The sequence below is a fragment of the Convolutriloba macropyga genome, chromosome 15 (assembly GCF_964194025.1).
Source record: "Convolutriloba macropyga chromosome 15, txConMacr16.3, whole genome shotgun sequence".
Taxonomy (NCBI): Eukaryota; Metazoa; Xenacoelomorpha; order Acoela; family Convolutidae; genus Convolutriloba; species Convolutriloba macropyga.
In genome coordinates, this window is record NC_134482.1 from 47,259,651 (window position 1) to 47,269,185 (window position 9,535).

Here is a 9,535-nt window from a genome sequence, read left to right on the forward strand (position 1 = left end):
ATTTTCGACCTTAAAATCCGTATAAGTTTTTGAACAAAGTCCCCTTCACGATTCCTGTGAGCTAAATAAAAACTTGAAAGTACTTTAAAAAGTTATCTTGATTCAAAAACGTGTGCTTATGAGTTAAAGAGAAAAAAGGTTTTTGTCTAATAATGACCCTGGAAACTTCTAATTCCTTCTGGAGTTATAAAATACATCTTTCTCATTGATAAACGTAAACGGGAGCTTTTAGATTTCAATTTTTGTTTTGAAAAGAGTTGAAAACACTCACATGCTCATTTTAAAATGCCAAAGTCTACAGTGTGAGAAGTCAAAATGCCAGAAGTTCCTACTCAGCCAGAAGTTGATTTCCGTTGACTTTCGTCATTTTAAAACGTGCGCCTTTCGTGTTTTAAGCATGGTTACGTGACTATGCATAAGTCACTTCAAAATTCTAACTTTATATCTCGAACCGCTTCGCGGTTCGCGATAACCGCCAGAAGTTCTCAGTGACTTCAGGCAGAGTCACTTAACTATTACTTCTTGGTTATTTCAGCACCAATCTTCTAACACTGTTTATCAAGAGAAAAGTTTGGTATTTTTCTCGGGCAAGATTTGGCAGCTTTGGAATTAAATTACAGAAGACCTTATATTTTACAAATGTCGGGAAAGCTACCTTGTACATAATTGCTTTAGCTTTACTTATCATTTCTTCTGCTTTTAATTAATCTTAGGGACTGAGCGTTGCTATTTAGTTAATTTCTGTCCATTATTAAAGTTTAATAATGGACCGAAATGAACAAAAAGCAACCGTAAAGTAAACGCGCAGTCTCTAGGGTTAAAAACGGCCGAAATTAATGACAAGTAAAACTTAAGCAGTTACGTACAAGTTAGTTTTTCAGACATTTGTTGATTAAGTTAATCTTCTGTAAATTAATTCTAAAGCTGCCAAATTTTTTCAAAACAGTAATTGAAATGCAAAAGCTCCCGTTTACCAATAAGAAAATATATCAGAACTCCTGACAGAATTAGAAATTTCCATGGTCTTTATTAGACCCCAACTTTTTTAAAATTCATACGCAAAAGTTTTTATACGGATTTTTCAGGTCATCAAGAAAGTGCCATAAACATGAAGAATGCCGTTGTCAAAATATTTCCAAAATGTTTCGAAATACTCTTCAAAATCGCAATATTAATTTCTTAGAAGAAAAAGAAATTTATGTTTTTAAGATTTTAGTCGCCGTTTTCCGTCATGCGTTTCAAACGCATGGCAAAAACGGTGACTAAAAATTAAAAGAGACATAAGTTTTTTTTCTAATAAATAATATTGCAATTAATAAAGTGTATTGCGACAGATTTTTCAAATATTTTGACAACGGGAGTTTTCGGGTTCATGATGGCAATGTCTTGTTCATGTTTTTTGTCAATTGGCCCTTTTTGCTTTTACAAATCCTGGATTCTTTGAATAAATATGGAGCCATAAACACATTCGTAAAGTACGCGATTTTTGAAGAATTAATTTTTCGACCAGTTTTATTGACTTTTATAAGCATTTTATTGTTTATTTTAATCATTAGAGCGATTACAGAATTATGACTTTAACACGCATTTCGTTTTTACTGAACATAAATTCCGCGAAGTGAACAAAATCTTAGTTGAATTTCAAAAGTGACAATTTTCAAAAGATTTCACAAGGCGTCGTGTTAAATGTCATAAAATAGTCGCTTTATTGTACATAAGTCCTCAAAATTTGCACATTCCATGTATTTTTATGGCGATTCCAACCTTCCAGACCCGTCTGGGTTTTACGAGTGTTTTGATTGATTATTCTCTACCTGTGCTGAATAAATTTCAGCTTAGCATTCTGAAATGAAATCGAGATAGCGAGCTTATATTCTTTAATCAAATAATTTTTCAAATTGTTTCACGGTCTAGGAAATGTTGTATAACTGTGATTAAGTTTGACGTGTTCGGATTTTTTTTCTTTTTTTTCTGCTGTGAACAGTAGACTGAAATACAAATAATGGTTTAGACTGAAATAAAAAGCATGGAAAATAAAAAATTTAAAATAATTTATGTAGTTAGGCAGTTGGTTTATTTTAAAATAGAACATGCATCTCATGAATTTAACCAGCATTGAAGAAAAAGTTTTTTTTCGCTACAGCAAAAATCAATCGATCATGAATTATGTACAGCTTTCATTCACGTTATATTTAGAATTGACTTAAAAGTGACGATAACTGAGGTGAAAATTAGTGAGTTTAAGTCCTAGTCTAGTCGTTTTCATGCCAGTGAAATGTATATTTTTTTTAAAAAAAATATTTCATTCAATGTCTGTTAAACAACCAAATGTCCAAATTATTGATCAAAATAATAAATGGATATCTAAGAGGAAATTGTAGCATTTTGGTGCCAATCGCGCACAAGCTTCCCTTGGTAGTTGCAAAACCAACCCCCTATCAGTATTAAACTCTGACATCAATTAACTGTGACAGATTAAAAAACGCACTAAATTTTATTCTGATTGGGTAACTGTCGACCATGACCCTCCACAAGTAAAATTTTAGAGCCTCTCGTCTTTTTCATTCTTCAATGATTTCAAGGAAATATTACAAGACAATTTTTACAAATTCAGTTCGATGATAGTTTTTCATTAAAAGAAAAATAATAATGAAAGTTGTAGATGAAACGCAGCTCTATCGAAAACGGAATGAGTTAGCAAGGAATACAGAAAAAAAAACAGATCCCTTTTTGTCCAAACAAACACAAGTTTTGAAAACAATGACATATAACAACAGGAAACCAGAAAACAGCAGGAAAAGTTCTGACCTAAAATTCAAAACAAGTTTTTGACAAATCCAAATTTCTAGATTTAGAAAAAAATAGAAACGGCTCTACAAATTAAATCCGATGATAAAAACGAAAAAAACAGTAAAAATTAAAGTAAAATTGAAGCACGGTGAACAAAAGTATATAGCTCTTGAACTGTGAACTGTGATAGCACTGTTCTTGATAGCACTGTGAACAAAAACCAATTTTAGTTTTTTGTTCGAAAAACCCTTTTCACAATAAACGTTTAAACCAGAGTGAACAAAATCCTATGCGACAAAACCACTCCACTTCCTCTTTTGGTGTGACCAAAATCACAACACCAAATAGACTTTGAAAATCAACAAAATGAATGAACCTATAGTAAAAAACAGCGCCTCACTAGAATTGAAATTCTTTGAATTGAATAAAAACACTGCAAATACTCTGGAATAGTCATTTATCTCAAAATGAACTTAAACTTTCAGCTGCATAAACTTATTTCAAAGTTGTGTAGCTGTTACAAGTTTGGGTTTTTTAAAAATTTTTTTCAGTGCATATTGTAAACACACTCTCTTTCTCTCTCTCTCTCACACACACACACACAGAGAGAGAGAGAGAGAGAAACACAGCCAGAACATAACAAGCAAATTGAGATGGTGGTGTTCAAGTAGTCTGTACAGGAGACGCCTTTGTTGTTTTTGTAGTGATTATCTGTACTTGTCAACTGTTCAAGAACAGAATGTGGTCAGTGGACTCGTGTTTAACTTTCGGATTTTTTTGAACAAAACGCAAAAAACAGAAATTACTGTGTGGTTAACAGTTTCTATTTTTGCACTTTAAATAGATGTCTACAATTGATTCACGAATGAAGGAAATTGTTGCAACTGCATTTTCCTCGTCATATTTGTTTGCAATTTTGCTTCTTTTTTGTTGACGCAAAATATAATCTACCCCTCCCATATATGAACCCAAAATTATTTGATGCTAAATACATAAGCTATTAGTTTTTCACCCAAAGTGTTAATGCTATTGTAAAACTTCTTTAAACGATGTACTTTCAGTTCTGACATCAGTTCTTATCACTGATAGCTGTGAGTGCTTTACCAAATAGGGAATCATTGAAAAATTCTATATATCAAATTGCGCCAAAAAGTTCCAATTCATTAGTTTTCTTCATTCAATTTAAAAAATGGCAACTCAAATACCTCAGTTTTTATCCTTCTTGCGCGTGCTCTTCAATTTTCTGAAACGGGGGCTCTGAGCGCATCACATTTTATATGGGTTTACTGAGTTGTTTTGTAGTGACAGTTTTTAGTTTTGATTGCTAAAAAAATTTTAAAACTTTTGATAAGTGACTCTTGTGATAAGTCAAAACGTAGTTTGTTGACATTTTATTTAACGGTCTGAATCAATGACAAAATTTTCCCAGGTCAGAATTAAATTAAACAAAATGACGAACCAATCCAAAAAATAATCTTAGTCGTTTTTGTTTTTTACAGGTAAAAGCGATAATTTTGTTGCGGCTTTAAAATTTAGAGGTGATATACCATTTTTCTAAAATCTATAACAGAGCAGTATAATTTCAGTTTTAGCTAAACGACAATTACCTAAACCAAATCTTTGATAATCTTTGTCTAATATTTTGAGACATTTGTACAAATACCTTAGTTCATCACTCTGCGACATTTGCCTTACAATAATGATGTCGTCCAAAAACCAAAAACAGTGTGTTATTTAAAATTCTTTGAGCGTGTACTCCATTGCTTTTAGAAACGCTGCCGGCGTATCTGCTTAATCATAAATCCATGAATCTGTTTCTGATCCTGTAAATGCAAGTACAATTTTGGTTTTTCATACTAAAGCTACACTGTACCGTTTCCGTACCTACCGTCATTCTACTATATGCATACTTAAAATCATTTGTTGTTATATAAGGTATTTCGCCCTGAGTTTTGCTTCATTTTTGCTGAATAGTATATATGAGATCGTCAATGTTAAGAATCTGTAAATTGTTTTAATGTTTTGATCTATTCGAATTTTGTAGTTGAGTGATAATTTGAATGGTTTGTCACGTTTTACAGTGATGACCATTGGGGGAAAAGTTATGCCTTAGAAACTCTTGTAATTAATTGTACTAAATTCAGTCGTTTTGATAAGCTTTAAAAAATCAGAATTGATTTGTTTTTTTTTTAAATTGATAGGCAGCCGTCTCTTGTAGTACTTTTTGATGATTAGCAGTAAAGTGATTGTGGAATTCAGGTTAAAGAGTTACTACTCAAATGCCTCAATTTTTCAAAGGGTCTTGCGTGTGCTCTTCAAAATGCTGCTCCTAAACTGGTTGCGGGCGCTTCGCATTTGATACGGCTTTCTAGAGTTGCGTTGTACTCAGTTTTTTAAAAGTTTTGACCGTTAATTATTCTGTGAAACGATTAATAAAGGATTCTTGTGATCAGTCCAGATAAACTTTGTTGACATTTTATGTAGAGGTCTTAATGAATGACAAAATTGCTTGCGATTAGGATTAAATTAAATAAAATGATGAACCAACGCATGAAAATATTTGAGTCGTATTAGTTTTTTTTAGTGGTGAAAATGATCTTATTGCAGCGGCTTTAAAATTTAGTGGTGATACACCAGTTTGCTGGAATTTATAAAACAGCAGTTTAATTTCAGTTTTAGCTAAACGACATTTACCTAAATTATTTCTTTGACAATCTTTGTCTATTTTTTGAGACATTTCTACAAACACGTTAGGTTAATTCTCTGCGACCTATGACTTACGGTTATGACGTTGACCAAAAAAGTGTGTTTATTCAAAAGTCATAGAGCGTGCAGTCCATTGCTTTTTGGAACCCTGCCGGCGTATCTGATTAAACACAAAATACGGAATCCCGTTATGAAACTGTAAGTGCTCATTGAATCGCGCTTTATTATACTAAAGCAATATTGCACCGTTGCATCAACTCTTGCTCTACTATATGCATTCATAAAACCTATTGTCGTTAATTAAGGTATTTCACCCTGAGTTTTGTTTCATTTTTGCGGAATAGTATCTCTGAGATCGTCAATGTTAAGAATCCGTTATATATTTTAATGTATCGATATATTCGAATTTTTTAGTTGAGTGATAATTAGAATGGTTTGTCACGTTTTACAGTGATCATACTCGGCGCGAAAATTTATGCCTTTGAAACTCCTATAATTAATTGTACTAAATTGAGTCGTTTTGATTAGCTACAAAAAATCAGAATTGATTTGTTCTTGTAAATTGATAGGTATCTGTCTTTCATCGTACTTTTTGATGTTTAGCAGTGAACCGATTGTGGAATGTGGAATTCGATTTCAAAGCTATTGAATATCGATTGTGCTTAATTTTCCACAAAACTCCCGTTCTAGTAGTATTTTATGTCCATCTTTTGAAATCAATATCTCAGTTTTCGCTATTTTCAATTATTGCTTATGTTTTCTGTCTTCCATAGAGATTTTTTTAGATAGTTGAAATGGTTTTTTAATTCTGTTATTGATTAACGTTAGCCCAATTATTTTCAGGGTGCCTGTTAACGATCAAATCGGCAAGTGATGTGTTTATGAGAGGGAAAGGCTCTCAATTCCACTAAGTCAAATGAACTGATAAAGAGCTCCGTAGAATTTTCAACATGTTCACTTCTTAACTGTTTTAGGTCAGAAAAACATAACTGTTTGACGAAAATGTTATCACAACCTGTCCACAGTTTACAGGTTGTCAACTTGTCTGCCGCTTAATGAACTTTAGGGAGCCAAAAAAACTGGCTTCCTTCCATGTATAAACATTGATATAAAAGCCCTTTTATAATCAGATTTCAATTTTTCACGACTCCTCTCAACACATGATCTCAATTGCTTCAAATTTTGGTTTTTTTTACAAATTGTTCTGAAGCTGTTTGTCACGGATTTTCACATCGCGCAATGATTGTGCTGTTTTATTATATATTTTTTAACTTCGTAGATTGGCTCGTCTCTGGAGCGGTGATATTATTTGTGGAATCAGCAGTAAATATGTCCACGAATTTTTTGGCGAGATTTGCTAGTATTAGATGTATCTTTCGTTTATCCATCGCAGAGGAGGCGCCATTGTAAGTTTTTCCCGAAGGGGCATAATTCCCATTAGGAGGCAACCTGAATCTTTTGCTGAATACGCCATATGTTTGTTTTTTTTATATACTCAAGCACGCTGCCGTTGTCAGTCAATTTTTGTGAAATGGGTTTGCGACAAAGAATGTATGCGACAAAGAGTGAAATCTTTGACTTGAGTTGCAATATTATGACTTACGTGTTGCAATCGTAGTGTGCATGCCCTAGTAATACAAAGATCAGCTAGATATGCTTAGTACTTCGGTTAGTAAAAAAAGATTGAAAGCAGTTGAACTGATAAAGGAACTTTTGAGATTAAGCTAAGGATGAAATGAGAAAGTATGGACGAGTAATTTCCGCCCAAAAGGAGGTCAAATACAAAACACGTGGAAAAAATGGTATTTGCAAAAAATATACACTAAATGAAACTCTTGGTTCTACACATATACAAATTACTGAATTCTCACTTTCGAGTTTTGAAAACTGTAAAAACTGCTCAAGATTTTTGAATTAGGGCAAAAGTAAAACAAGACTTTAGTTGTTTTTCAGCTGAGTTTGTTTCTCTTTCTAATTTTTATAGAACCATGAACAGGTAAGTAGAATAGGCGACATATCACTGTGTACTTTGGGACTTTTTTCCAATATTATCCAACCCAATTGGAATTAATTTAATTGGAATTGATTTCTGTTACCTAATTTTCCTAAAGAATGCAGGTTGAAACACAAATTGTTAAGAAATGTTTAAAAAAATATGATGAATATTAGAGTCAAAAGACTTTGTTGTTCTATAAATGCATATTTGATTTAAGAGGTTTTGATATAAAAATTCCCACCTTAAATGGATCATACAGAAAACGCGTTCCGTAAAAATCTCCTGTCAGAAAATTTTGACGGAAGCATTTTGATATGAAATGACTTCCATAACTTCAAAGTATCCGGTTATGTATTTATTAAAAAATTAAAAAATGATGGTCCTCTTTCGGGGGGGGGGGGGGGGGGGGGGGTGGGCAGTTGTCTCTAAGAAAGGGAGGCTGCCAACTGAAATATTATGTAACACCAGTTACTATGTAACATCTTTTTATAGCAGGCGATAAACATTCATGAAGTGATGCATTTCAAGGTCAATTTTTACCCCACTCTGATATAGGTTTTTATGCCCGGCCCTCCAAATATGCAAGTGACTTTGAAGGGCTGGACTTTTGCCCATTTTTAGATCCCAAGGCAATAAAAGATTGCATCTAAACAAACCTTTGTGTGAGTTCCTATTTTGTTAATTAAGCTAAGAAACCCCAGATAAACTTAATAAATTTAACCCGGGTTCGATTTTAGGATTGCGAATATCCGTCACTTTATACGTTGAAAATTAACTAATGTACGTTTTTGTTTTTCAAACTGGTTTACTCGACCGCTGAATTTATTTAAAAGTTGAGACACCAACATTGCTAAACAGTTAAGGACGAAATAGGGGTATTTCCAAATATACCCCCCATGAAGTTATAGTGACAATTATAGTATATTAGCATATTTTTTTAGAAGCGGTATACGTTATATGCCCGCTAAAATGAGGGGCAGGAGGAAGGTGAGGGGAACTAAATATTGAGCAGCACCCCGAAAATTATATGCGGGTTAGAACTGTCAAGACAATAGCCAGGGTAAAGCGATGGTAAATGGGAAGAAAACAGCTACATAAAAAAAATTTTAAGTATAGGGTTTAATTAGTGTTGAACAGCAAACAGTAAACTTTTTTATATTTTTTTTCGATCGAGTAGTTTTGAGCAAATAAGCCGGCTTGGGAACATAAATGATGTTCGGTTCCTTGGAAATTATATTTTTTTTCATGTTAAAACAAAAAATTCTCGAAAACTGTAATCATAATTGCATGCTTGTTGTGATATTTCTGAACAAAAATAACTTAATAACTTCGCCGTAAAAATTACATTAGTCCAAAAAATGTACAATTGGATCGAATGAATTTACTTGAATTTGTCAATCTTTGTTTCCGCAATGCTAGTTAAACAGAAATTAAAGAAAGCTTAACTGCTAAAATATAGCTTAAAACATCTCTCTAATTGCTAAATTTAATTTAAGAAGACAAATGCCAGAGTTGAACATTCCCTTAAGATGGCTTTTAATAACGCAAAGTTTTTTTCTCTCAATATTTAAAAGAAAAGGCTACAATACAATCCGAATCTTTTTTCGGTTGAAAAAATTTAAGATGAGACTAAAACTACCATTGCTACAGCTCGGTGCCTCTTAAAACACTTGTTGTTCCTAATGCTAATCTAATACATTTTCGCAAAAAAAAGTTCATAAATGTTGTATTAATTTTCCATTAGCGAAAACGCGGGGAACGTTTTTAGTTCAGAACACTCTCCTTGGAAATGGATGTAAAAATAGTCCTCATTTGTATTTACAAAGATTGAGTCAGCGGTTTTTAGATTTTTTTATTGGCAAATTTGGAGAAATTCGGCTAAATTTGGTGCCGTTTTTTCATAAAAATTTGCTAAAATTCCAATAGCACAGCTATAATTTGATCGAAAACGTCTTTTAAACAAATTCATTATCACTTCTCTATCTTGAAGTAAAAGCAATCACTCTATCGTTGAAAATTTTCACACATATTAGCAAACTGATG